Here is a 13,783-nt window from a genome sequence, read left to right as displayed (position 1 = left end):
TGCCTGGGAAAGAGAGGACTGGGTGGGGAATCAGTTCTCAGTAAATTTTGCAGTTCTCACCCTCATTTCTTTTCAATGATCCTTGAAGAACATGGTTAAGTCTGCTCCCTCCTAGAGTGATCTGGACGCCTTGGACTAGTTACTGCATTTTTCTGGGCTATTTCCTTAGTTGTAAAATGGTGGGAGGTTCTTGGACCAGATACCTTTAGAGTCCCCTCCAGTTCTACATCTAAGAAAGTGTGAGACAATATTTTAGACACACTTTGACCAAGACAGAAGATAGGGAAGGCTGGTGCCCCTTCTAGCTTCCACTTCTAGTTTTCACCTTATTGAAAACCTTTTAGATCAAAACCTTATGAATGGAACCTACTTCATATAGAAGCTCATGTGGCCAGTAGGCTGTTTCTTTCTTTTCTTTCTTTCTTTTTTTGGTGGGTGGGGGTGGGGCAATGAGGGTTGAGTGACTTGCCCAGGATCACACGGCTAGTAAGTGTCAAGTGTCTGAGGCTGGATTTGAACTCAGGTCCTCCTGAATCCAGGGCTGGTACTTTATCCACCGCACAACCTAGCTACCCACAAGGCTTTCTGTTTCTTTAGAAAAGTTCTGATATTTCACTTTCTTTTTCCCAAAGTGGTGTGTAATTTAAGATTCTAAATGTGGATTCTAATGTGTTCCCCCAGTTTGGGGGAAACTGACTAAAAATCACTGATAAAACGAGTTTAGGGTTTTAAGGGTTTATTGGAAAATAGAAAGAAAAAGATTGAGAACAGAATTCTAACAGTCTGGCATTCCTATCTTTCCTCAAATCTCCTGTGAAGTCCTCTGCCACCACCACCATCAAGTCCGGAAGCCAAAAGGGCCTGCGCTCCCTGCGCAGGCTCCCTTTCCTCCTTCCTGTCTCCTCCCAGACCATAGGAGGCTCCTCCAGTTGATTGGCTGGTAGACTTGATAGACAGCACCCATGAGCAAGCGTCATTTCCTGACGCCAAGGAAAAGCCACAATGCCTCTGAGGCATTTTCCTCATGGTGGAGCTCTCCACAGCAAGTCTCCAGTAGGTGGCGTCATTCCAATCATTACAGTGGGGCCATTGCCAATTGCCCAAACCTATTTTTTGCCACTAGACTCCTGATGACTTTGGAGGAGAGAGTGAGGCTAACAAGTTTGCATACCCCTGCCTTACTTAAATCCAATTCACTTGCAAGTCAGGACATCACCCTCCTGATGTCATTGGTCCTCTTGGAGAACAAAAGACCAACCACCACCAATAACAACTCCAAAATAAATATTTATTGTATGAGGTCTTTTTGTTGGGGTTTACTTATTTCACCCCTATCTCCTCTGTTTTTTCTGGGAGGATTTCACTGGAAGGATTTCTTTTCTTTCTCTTCTTTAGTCGTTGCTCTGCTTTTACTCTAATTGGCACATTTCTTGCTGGTTTGAGGTGATGAAGGGGAGCTGGGTTGGGCAGGCCAGCTTACTCACCCACCTTGCAGTTGACATTGTGTGTGTGAGGGAGAAATTCATCCTCTTCTCAATGATTCTCAGGAACTCAGCAGCGAGGTGACAAAGGCTTTATTTTCTTCTCATGAGAAGGAGGCACCCTAGTGTGCAGCTAGTGGGTGCCCCGAAAGGGGGCTCACAGGCCCTGTCTTATACCCTAGTCCCTAACGTGAATGGACCTTCCCCTTTTTCATCACTGGTCGGGGTTACAATCTACGTGCAAAAACTAGCTAATCAGAACACAGTATTCCCACCCCTCTTCCTTGTATGGGCATAACTCAGGAGTGGACCTTATACTTCCTTATATGGACAGAACTCTGGAGAGGACCTAATTGAGACCAGGGCTCCTTGAACCATGTGACCTTGCTAACCTGAGGGGGAGGAGGGGATCTGAGACCTTTGTCCTACAAACAGGTCAGGGGAGTAAGACTGACTGTTATATCCACATTGAGAGGAGACAATTACCCATTTCTCACATGTGATAAATAATTACAGTTCAAAGTAGATAGGTGAGAAGACCCATGTCTAACTTGGAGAGGGAGAGTTTCTGTACTCCTTCCCAAATCCCATAGCTGTGTCTCAGAAACTTACCTAGAAATCTGATAGAGTGAAAAAGAGTACCGTATTTGTAGACAGAGGCCCTGGGTTCAAAATTGCATCTGTCACTTAATGCCTGTGGGACCTTAAACAAGTCACTTCCTCTGTGCCTAAGTTTCCATAGTGACAAATTGAAGGGGTTGCATTCTGTCTATGGCCTTAGGACTTCTCTCAGTCTCAGTTTCTTCATCTGGAAAACGAGAGCACTTGAACAGATAATACTTTTGATCTTAGCTTTCTGGGAGGTGGGAAGGGGAAAGACAAGGTGAAATCTAGTCAATGTAAAGCCCAAAGAAATCAATAAAATACATGAATCTTAAAAGTGCTTGAATGCGTGTTGATGCAAGAACAAAGTGAACTGAGTAAGTAAATCCTTTAGGCAAAAAGACTTCTCTGCCTTTTAGTTTCAAAGTTTTAATGAAAGCTTCCACAGGATCAGACTTAGCACTGTCCTTTATAACAATGAATTTAAAATTTTTGGGGCAGCTAGGTAGTGCAGTAGATAAAGCACCTGCCCTGGATTCAGGAGGACCTGAGTTCAAATCCGGCCTCAGACACTTGACATTTACTAGCTGTGTGACCCTGGGCAAGTCACTTAACCCTGAGAACTACAAAATTTACTGAGAACTGATTCCCCACCCAGTCCCCTCTTTCCCAGGCAAGTGAATTGCCTGGGGCTGACTGTCTTTGTCATTTCCAGACTCTTGATGGACTTATGGACCTTCCCCCAAGCAACTTATCCCCTCCCAATGTTCCCCACCTTACTCCCTGGACTTTATGTTATTATGTAAAAAGAGTCCGCCTACATTAAGAGAGTCAGTAAAGCCTATACTTAAATTAGGAGCTGTTCTATTATTTCTTTTGTCAAAGGTTCATTTACATTAATTAGCTATATGTCACTCGGGAGCAATCTTTTTGTTCTGTTACCCCATTAATACCCTGTCCTCTGTTCCCATCTTTGGGTATTCCTAGCTTCGGAGCTTTGCGATACCATAGTTCCTCTGCCCTGATTAAAGACCTTATTTCTCCTATATTGATTGTTTCCTTAATTTCCAGGTTAACAACCCTCATTGCCCTGCAAAACAAAAACCAAAACAAAAAATTTTTTTAAAAAAAAATTTTTATTTGTGATATATAATTATATTTTATGCATATATCAAACATAGATGAAATATATACATATATGACATATATAATGTAAACTTTCTACATTATTACATTTAGATATACCTAGACATATTCTAATACATATAACTTAGTATATTAAATCTTTAAATAACTGCTTAGTAAATAATGTATACATATCAATTTATATAAATAATATATATGACAAATTTGTTTAAATATAATTATTATATAAATAAGACCTAAATAACTCATATGTGCAACACATATATTTATGTGTATATAAATACATATATACCTCCTGAATCTTTCCCAGCACCCCCCCTTAAAAATTTTTTTTTTCCAGATTAAACATTTTAGTTTAAATTTTTCTGTTCCAAACTCTAACCCTCCTTCCTTCCCTTCTCTCCCTGCTCCTGAGGTAGCAAACAATCTGATATGGGTTATACATATATGATCATGCGAAACATTGTCATATTTGTTACTTAATGAAAGGATATGAAAAATAGCAATCTATTCCATCAATATCAGTTCTTTCTTTGGAGGTGGATAGTATGTTTCATCAATATTCTTTTGGGATTGTCTTGGATTAATGTATCGTTGAGAATAGTCAAGTCATTCACAGTTCTTCATCAAGCAATATTGTTGTCTCTGTGTACAGTGTTCTCTTGGTTCTGCTCACTTCCCAATACATCATTTCATACATGTCTTTCCAGGCTTTTTTGAAGTCATCCTGTTTGTCATTTCTTACTGCACAGTAACATTCCATCACCATCATATACCACAGTTTGTTTAGCCATTCCCCAATTGATGGGTATACCTTTGATTTCCAATTTTTAGCCACCACAAAAAGAGCTGCTATATTTAAAAAAAAAAAAGACAGAAAATCAATGAAAATCAACACATTGACAGATCTGTTAAATGCAATGTTTCACACCCATACCTGTCTTCTCTTACCTCCTCCCCACCCTAATTTCTCTAGAGGAGAGAGGAACAGATGGCTTCTTAGGCCTCTTCTTTGGGGTCAAGCTTGTTTTTATACTTTTTCAAAAGTTTTGTTTGTTTTCTTTTCTTTCTTTCTTTCTTTCTTTTTTTTAGAGGAAATGGGGGTTAAGTGACTTGCCCAGGGTCACACAGCTAGTAAGTGTCAAGTGTCTGAGGCTGGATTTGAACTCAGGTACTCCTGAATCCACGGCCAGTGCTTTAACCACTGCGCCATCTAGCTGTCCCCAGTTTTGATAGTTTTCAACAAGTTTTTAAAAAAAAATTTTTAAAGCACTTTAAAAAATTGTTTTTAAAGCACTTACTATGTGCTTGGAACTGTGCTAAGTCGAGAAATCAAGAAAAAGCAAAAACAACCAATGCTTTCAGGAGTAACAATAGGCATGGGCTGGCAACTTTAGCAACTGGGGGATTGGTGGTTTGGGAGCAAATATACTGGTTTCCCTACCAGGATCACCAGCCAGTTTGGGAACACTTTCTTCTCAATTTAAAGGCAAGAATCAGTCTGATGAAACCTCTTCCCCGGTACCTAGGCTCCTGGACGCCCTCCCTCCCACCCTAAAGTCAAACTGAAAGCTCAGTTTTTTTGATGTTTATTTCTGAGGCAGGAGGACAACAACCAGGGCCTTGGATTCCATGCAACACCGGCTGGAAACAACCTCTTGGAACATCAGAGACAGTGGCAACTCAGGCTGTGGTTTGGTAATTGTGCATCACCTGGCCTGCCGGAGCTGATGGATAAAGCTTAGTCATGTATCTGACTGAGTGGGATGGAAAGTACACCCACTGACCCCTGTAATAGAGACTCGAGGAGAAAGGAGGCCGAAGCATTGATTTTATTTCTTTCGAAAGAAAGGTGTACCACACTCACTGGGACAACCAGGAGGTGTGACACACCGGGATTAGAAATCAAGCAGTTTTTATACTTTTTACAGACATCTAATTTGAGCAAAATGCGGTAATTGGGTTCAGCAATAAATCTTTCTCCTGGGATGTTCAGCGATAAGTCCCTCTCTCCTGGGTCAGAGTGCCCCAACCTCAGGGGTTCAGCCATAGGTTATTTTGCAAAATTTCATGTTTCAGCAACAATTTATCATATCTACATAATGTCTCGGTGCAGACCCTATGAAGCAATTTTTAAGTTGATATGCCTATATTTAGAAAGGGGGATAGTAGCTTCCCGTTTATTGCCTCTCTCTAGAGAAAAAACAGAGAGAGAGAAATAGGGGGCTTTAAGGGGCTTTAAGACTTTGAGATCAGATCACTAGGCCGAAGGGGGGGGGCACTTTCCATCTCAGTGGAGGGTCATATCCATATGTCCCTCTCATGACGAATGGATGGAAAATGCAGGAGACTTTGCCCAAGTGGCCCACGAAGGGAGATCTGAGAGAGGAAATGATCTCATTTTTCTTTGTTTCCTTTCATATCCTTCCATTGCTCTGATCTGATGGCGACTTCAAGCTCAATAACAGCCCCGAGTGCTGATAGCAAGCACTTTTATTGAAGGGAGCCTTTAATTTCCTGAAGGCAAACACCATTACCCTCCACCTTCATAACACAAATGAGACGGCAAGACTACTAGGGAGTCAGTGGTGGGAGAAATGATACAGCTGATACGATCTCCGAGAAAATGATAAAGCGCTGTCCAATGAGCAGCGTCAGCCTCCTTCCCTATCAGGGTTGGCGATACGCATCAGCGTCGCTGGGCCCTCGCTAGCTCTTATTACTGTTCCTCCGCTCTTGTGCATGGCGCTGTCATGGTGGGGAGTATTAGAAGCTCCGCTCTTTTTTCATCCTGCTTCCTCCAGCCCCAGCTCTTGGTAACTTTCAGCCTTATTGTTCCAAAGGCTTTCTGTCGCTAATGTAGTGCGTAAAAGACGGGGTTTCTATGGGGAATCGGGCTGAGGATGGTGGAGATGAGCCTTTTCCTGATTATGGCTCACTGTGCGACTTAGAGCAAATGACTTGGCTACTGGGAGCTCCATTTACTCAACTAGTAAATGGAGAGAATAATACTTCCTGTGAAGGAATGCCCTGAAGCTTAATAAGGTTGAGACGGCTCCTTCTGTGTGGCCTTTGGGAAAATCCTTTAAGAACGAGGGTGTTGGGGCGGCTAGGTGGCGCAGTGGATAAAGCACCGGCCCTGGATTCAGGAGTACCTGAGTTCAAATCCAGCCTCAGACATTTGACACTTAGTAGCTGTGTGACCCTGGGCAAGTCACTTAACCCCCATTGCCCCGAAGGTTTCTGCAGCCATCACACAGCTACAAAAGGAGGCTGGAGATCCACAAATTAATTGGATATTTCCCAGGCTCCTTGTCTCCCTCCCCCCAAAAAAAGACAAACCCAAAAAAATCCATGCTCCCGGATCATAAAATATGTATGTCTAATCAATAAAAATCAATTAACAAACATTTATTAAGCAGTTTCTCTGTGCCAGGTGGTCCCAGGCAAGAGAACCCAGCAAATATTGGTTTTCCCACTAGTATGACTAACCAGTTAAGGAAGACTCTTCTCTGATGGCAGTGGTTTGTGAAACCTCTCCTGGAGGACCTGGGCTCCTCGATGCCCTCATTCTCACCCCAAACTCCAGCTGAAACCATACTTTTCATTTAAATGTTTATTAAGTGCCTACTATATGCTAGGGAATACAAAAGGAGGCAAAAGATACTCCCAGACCTCAAGGAGTTTACAATCTATTTTTTTTGGGGGGGGGCACAACATGTAAACAAAAATATACAAAGCAAGCTAGGAAGGCACTGGAATTAAGAGGGATTGGGGAAGGCTTCAATTGTAGAAAGACTTGTGGATATATCACCCAAGGGTGCCCTGCACTCTGGGTCTATTTATTCCTCTGTGGGAACTATAGAGAACTCAGTATAAAATCCAAGTGGCCTTTCATCATGTCTTTTTTGTGTGCATGTGAGACAATTGAGGTTAAGTGACTTGCCTAGGGTCACACAGCTAGTAAGTGTTAAGTGTCTGAGGCCGGATTTGAACTCAGGTCCTCCTGAATCCAGGGCCAGTGCTCTAACCACTGCACCACCTAGCTGCCCCATCATCATGTCTTTTTAACACTGATATTGCTACACAGGGTGTGTGTGTGGATGGGAGGTGTCATTAGAACTCAGAACACAGCCTGTGCTGCAAGCACTTGCTAGGGCTGAAGCTTTCGCACATACAAATTCTTACTCCTTCCATCCCTCTTCCTTCCAGAGGTTTATTTTTCTTACTCAAAGGAGCTAATATGTAAAGTGCTTTGCAAACCTTGAAGGGCTACATGAATGCTAGCTACTACTACCACCACTACCACCACTACCACCACTACCACCACCACTACTACTACTACTACTACTACTACTACTACTACTACTACTACTACTACTACTACTACTACCACTACCACTACTACCACCACCACCACTACTACTACTACTGAGCTGGAGAAGGAAATGGCAAACCAGTGAAATATCTTTTCCAAGAAAACCCCAAATGGGGTCATGGGCAGCTAGACACAACTGAAATGACTGAACAGCAACAAAAATATACCAGACACTGTCCTGAATGTTTTACAAGTATCATCTCATTTGATAACATAGTAGTAGCAGCTAGATGGTGCACAGGATTGAGTGTAGCCTTGGAGTCAGGAAAGTCTGAGTTAAAATTCTGCCTCAGACACTTACCATCTATGTAATCCAGAACAAGTCACAAGCTCTTTGAGCCTCAGTTTCTTCATCTGTAAAACAAGTATTTTATTAAATACTGTTATTATTAACTCATGGGGTTGTTGTGAGGATCAAATGAGATAATATATGTAAAGCATTTTACAAATTTTAAAGGGTTATATAAATGCTATCTATTGTTATGATTAGCTATTATTGTTAATAATAAAAGCCTTCAATGATTCTTTATTCTGTATGGAATAAAACATAAATCCTTTGGTTTAGAATTTAAGACTGGTTCCAATCTTTTTTTACTCTCATAATCTCCATATCTTCCTGTATTCCACCTCCTTGCCAAACTGGATCCCTGTTGTTCCAAGACCTTGTTCTTCTCTCTCCTACCTCTTTGCATTTGGCCAGACCGTTCTCCATGCCTGGAACACACTCTCCATACCGCTGTTTTTCAAATTCTTTTTCTTCCTTTGAGATCCTACTCAGGTGTCATCTTTGCCCTAAAACCTTCTCTGGTCCCCTTGGCTGAAGGAAGCAAAGGAATCAAATTGCCTCCTATCATGTTTCCTGGCTTACTCCCATCACATTCTGCCATTACGCTGATGATTACTGTATGTATAGAATCCCCTCTATTGGATGACATTCTTGTAAATGCTTTGAAGGTCTCATTTTTCATCTTTACCAGTAGAGTTCCTGGCTCTGAGTCTGAGTTCTGGATGTTCTGTGTAGTATGCGTGACTTTGGGCAAATCACTTAACCACCCTGGGTCTCAGTTTCCTTACCCTGCAAAATGAAGGGGCTGGGCTAGATCACTTCTGAGGGCCCATCCAGCTCTAAATGTTTGATGAATTTAATTGCCATCTCTCTGCAAGAGTGTCACATGTGCATCTGAAGTGAGGGTCAAATGAGTTAACATGTGCAAATCTTAAAGTACTAGCTATTATTCTAAATGTTCCAATGTGACACTTCCTAATGGTCTTTTTCCAATCATTGGAATAATTTCCCCCCTTCTGCTTTAAAAAAAGACATCTCTTCCTCCATATATGTGTGTGTATGTGTGTATATATATGTATATATATGAATTTGGATTGATTTCCTCTTGCATAAAGATATGGGATTGGACTAGATGATCTCAAAAGGTCTTGCCAGCTCATTAAGTACCTACTATGTACCAGGCACATGGGGCAGCTAGGTAGCATCATAGTGCACAGAGTGCCAGGCCTGGAGTCAGGAAAACTCATCTCCCTGAGTTCAAATATGGCTTCAGATATTTATTAGCTATGTGACCCTGGGCAAGTCACTCCACTAGTTGTAAGATATCTTATTCTGTGATCTAAGGTCCCTTATAGCTTTGATACTCCATTTTCTAAAGTCTTTCCCAGTTTTAGCATTCTGTGTTCTACATTCTTTTTTTTTTGGGGGGGGGTGGCAATGAGGGTTAAGTGACTTGACCAGGGTCACACAGCTAGTAAGTGTCAAGTGTCTGAGGCCGGATTTGAACTCAGGTCCTCCTGAATCCAGGGCCGGTACTTTATCCACTGTGCCACTTAGCTGTCCCCCATACTTAAAAAAAAAAACTTTTTTTTTCTTGTTTTTTTTTTTTGGGGGGGGTCTGTGCTTTCTTTCACAACATGACTAACATGGAAATATGTTTTGCATGATTGTATACGTATAACCTCTATCATATTGCTTCACTTCTCCTTAAAGTGGGGCACTATTTCCAGGCTGCAGTATCCCAAGCTTCAGAAGTCCCAGGTGGTATGATTTAAGGAGGATCAGGTTCTTCACTCACCTGGCCTGTTCCCTGGTCTGTAGATGACCCCAGACCAACTTGCTAATCAACCAGCTTTGTGTGTTGTGGTTGTCAGCTCCAACGAGCCTGTGCCCCTCCCCCACCTGGGCCGCTGCTACTCAAGCCTACCTCCTGGTTCCCAGCAGGGGTGAAAAACCCAAGTTCTGCCTCAGCACCAGCATAGACCCCTGTAGTCTCCCCCCTGCCAAGGGCTCAGCCCTCTCACCAGACTGTGAGCTTAGTTCCGGACGACACTAGTGCTTCAGCTGATTCAGAGGTTCTGGGGGTCTCCTTCTCTGGTGAGGCCTTCCTGGGACTGGATCTGTGTCAGGGTGACTGTGGGGTTGGGCCTGACTCCTGTCTCAGCACAGCAGCTCCCCCCTTCTGACCTTCCAAGCCGTTCTTGGTTAGAAGATTTTTCAGCACATTCTTCTGTGGGTTTTACTGCTCCAGGCATTGTCCTATGGCATTATTTGGATGTTGTTTGGAGTGATCATGTCATGAGTTCGGGAGCTCACTGCCTTTCCTCTGCCATCTTGGCTCTACCCCTGAAGTCCTCTGCTTTACTTCTCCATGAGGGGAGAGGGGAGGGAGGGAACTTCAAAATCAGAATTTAAAAACCATATAATTGGGGAAAAACAAAATATTTAATAAATAATAAAAAAAATAAAGTCCCTCCCAGCTCTGACATTTTATATTCTAAGGTCTCCCTGAACTCCGGCATTCTATGTTCCAAAGTTCATTGCAGCTCTCACATTCTATATTTCAACATTTTCCCCACCTCTGACATTCTATATTCTAAGATTGCTCCCAGCGCCGTGACAATCTACGTTCCAAGGTCCCTCACATCTACGATGTTTTATGTTTATGAGTCTTTCACCTTGTGTAACTGAAATTTAAATATGAAACATTTCCTGGCTGGTTTGAGATTTAGTGAGGTTCCTATCACAGGATTAAAAACATGTTTTCTTCTGTTACATCTCTTTCTGGAAGAGTTTGTATCTTTTACCACAGATCATTACATTTAAAAATAACATTTAGGCAGAAAATATAATAAGATTAAAAAACAGTTGTATTAGAGTGTTTAATAAAATACATTAGAAATGTGGCAAGGTATATTTTTGGCATTCTGAGTGATGGAATGTTATAGAACAGATGCCATTTAAATAAAATAACTCGCTGTTTGACCTTAGACAGATCACCTGACCTCTCTGATCCTACCAGGCCTCATCTGCAAAATTAATTCAATTCAACTCAACAAACATTTATTGAATCAATGAGTTGAAGTAGATAATCTTTCTGGTGTCTTCAAACTCTAACATTTTCCAATTCCCTGAATTTCATTATTGGTTCTGACTTCCAAAAGACACGGATCCCTTTATTGGTATAGTACATATTACCTATGTCTCTTTGGGGCAATCAAATAGACCTGGAGAAACGGTCAGTTTTGGCTGTCTCCAAGATCTCTCTAGTTCACTGCACAATCAATTTAGCAGCAGTGTCTGCATAGATGGAGTTGACTGCTCAAAGCAAGTCAAGCTGATTGATTGGTTGTGTCATTGGTTTTGCCAAGGTCAGTTGTTTGCTTTGTATAGATCCACCATTTATTTCCCTTTCCTCTTCCTTTGCTTCCTATTCCTACTCCAATTTCTTCCTTATATTTCTACTTCTAAACCCTTCCTTTGTTTCTTCTTCTTCTTATCCCCTTCTTTCCTTTTCTCTTTTCTTCTTCTTCTTCCTTTTTCTCTCCTATTTCCCCCCCTCTACTACTCTTTTTCCTCTCTTCTGTTTTCCTTCTTCCTTTAGATTCCCCTACTGTCTCCTCCTATCAGAGGCTGAGGTTCCTGAGAAGTGAGGAATAAAGATGTGTTATAATTGCCAGATATTCCCTGAGGACTATTTGAGGAGGTTGGGAAATAACCTTAGGGTTGGCCTTGAGTTCTAGAAAGTATCCTTGTTGTAGCACTGGAATGATTGACCATGGAATGGAAGACTGAGCTTGAAGCTGAGAGGACATTTGAGTTTCTAAGAGTCTATGAAGGAGTGTGGATGGGACACTTGAGTGGTATAGGAACAATCAGACAAAGATAGAATCACAGAACAGGGGCTGTTTGGTTCAATCCAAAGTTCTTTTCTACATTAGCCCCATCCAGCTTTTGTGTGAAGACCTCCGGTGAAAGAGAACTGATGACCTCCTCAGGTAACTCATTCTACTCAATTGTGAATTATTAGAGTTTTCCATACATGAATCATAAATCTGCTTCTTTGCAACTTCTACCTATTATCCTTACTTTTACCCTTTGGGTCCAAGGATGAGTCACCAAACATATCAACAAGCATGTAAAAATAATTCATTTTCAGTCAACAAAATTATATTTTCTCTCTATTAGAAAAAGAAGAAAAACCCACTTTATAACAAATATTCATGATCAAGCAAAACAAATTCCTATATTGGTCATGTCTACACAGACTCTCTTTCTTTTTCTGTACACACACACACACACACACACACACACACACACTATACGTTCATCTCTCTATCCACCCACCCACCCACCCAAACACCCACCCACCCACGCATCCATCCATCAATACATCCATCTATCTATCTCATTGGGAGTTCATTACCTCTATGTCAGGAGTCCACAAGCATTTTTATTATGCATTTTCTCTTTTTCAGACACTGAGCTAAGTGCTGGGGATACAAATACAAAGAATGAAATAATTGGTACTCTCAAAGGGCTTACAAATCCAAGAAGATGCATTGCTATATGTCTCACCTTCAAACTCTGAAGACCTTGGGACCTTTCCATATGGCTTGCAGCTAAGACCTCCAGTGTGTATTTTCTCCCCCTATTAGAATGTTAACTCCTTGAGAACAGGGACTGTTTCTGCTTTTCTATTTGTTCTTTGTGTAACCAGGGTCCATTTGCATAAAATTTTCCTTAATGGTGGAGATTCATGACTTGTCATTGGTGAAATCTTGGGGTAAGAGGGAGCCTGGTCTTCTGGCTTCCAGCTTTGAGAAAGAAGACACAAGGTGACACATTTTCTTCAGGTCCCCGAAGCAAGAGAAACTTAATTCCCTGGTCCTGTGGGAACACAGAATCAACAAGCTCCACCAATGAGGAGAATCTGATGCTGGACTCTGAGCCTGCATTTCTTTGCCCCCCTCAGTCTCTTCCTATGATTGTCATAGAGGAGCACTGATGAGATGCTGGGAATAAGATTTAGTCTTATACTTTTTATTTGATTGGACCATTTTTCTAAGCTCTTTCTGGATTGTTTTGGGTTTGGAATTGCCCTTGAAATGGGGGCTGGAGGAGGTAGAAGGGTGACATTGCATGGAACATATGTGATTATGAGGATTGTGACACCATTTCTCCTTTTTCTTATCAAAACCTAATCTCTCTCCTCTTCTTCTTTTTCCTTCTTTTCTTTCTCCTCCTCCTCCTCTTCCTTTTTCATGGTATAATGACAAGAGCATGACATTGATTTACAGAATCAAAGAATTTTAGTATTTGAGAACAAGAAGTAGCTTCTGAGGCCACCTAGTCCAACCCAGACCCCAGTAGGACTTTTCTCTACAACATGGCAGACCATAGGGTTATAGGATCCAAGTCTGGATCAAGAAAGGACCTTGGAGGTCACCTACTCCAATCCCCTCATTCTTCATAGGAGGAAATGGAGGCCTAAGGAAGTTAAGTGACTTACCCAAGATCATACAATTCTTGAATATTCTTCCTCTCCCTCCAGGCTGCCCTGCTGACTCATCTCCACCCAATGAATCCTTGTTTCCATGCCATGAGGACTAGGTGAAGAAAGTAGGAATTTTGAACCTGGAGAAGAACAGACTTAGGTGGGGCAAGATAACTATATTCAAGCATTTGAAAAACTGTCACAAGGAAGAAGGAATAGATTTTTTTTTTTCCTGCTTGGCCTCACAGGGTAGAACCAGGAACAATGAGCTGAAGATGAAGAAAGGCAGGTTAAGTTTAGGAAAAACTTCCAAACAATTCGAGCTATTCAGAGGTAGAATGGGTTGCCTGGGGAGGTGGTGATTCTCACCTCATTGGAGGGCTTTGAGAGGA

Source organism: Dromiciops gliroides, chromosome 2, assembly GCF_019393635.1.
Source record: "Dromiciops gliroides isolate mDroGli1 chromosome 2, mDroGli1.pri, whole genome shotgun sequence".
Classification (NCBI taxonomy): Eukaryota; Metazoa; Chordata; class Mammalia; order Microbiotheria; family Microbiotheriidae; genus Dromiciops; species Dromiciops gliroides.
Note: the sequence above shows the minus strand (reverse complement) of the source record.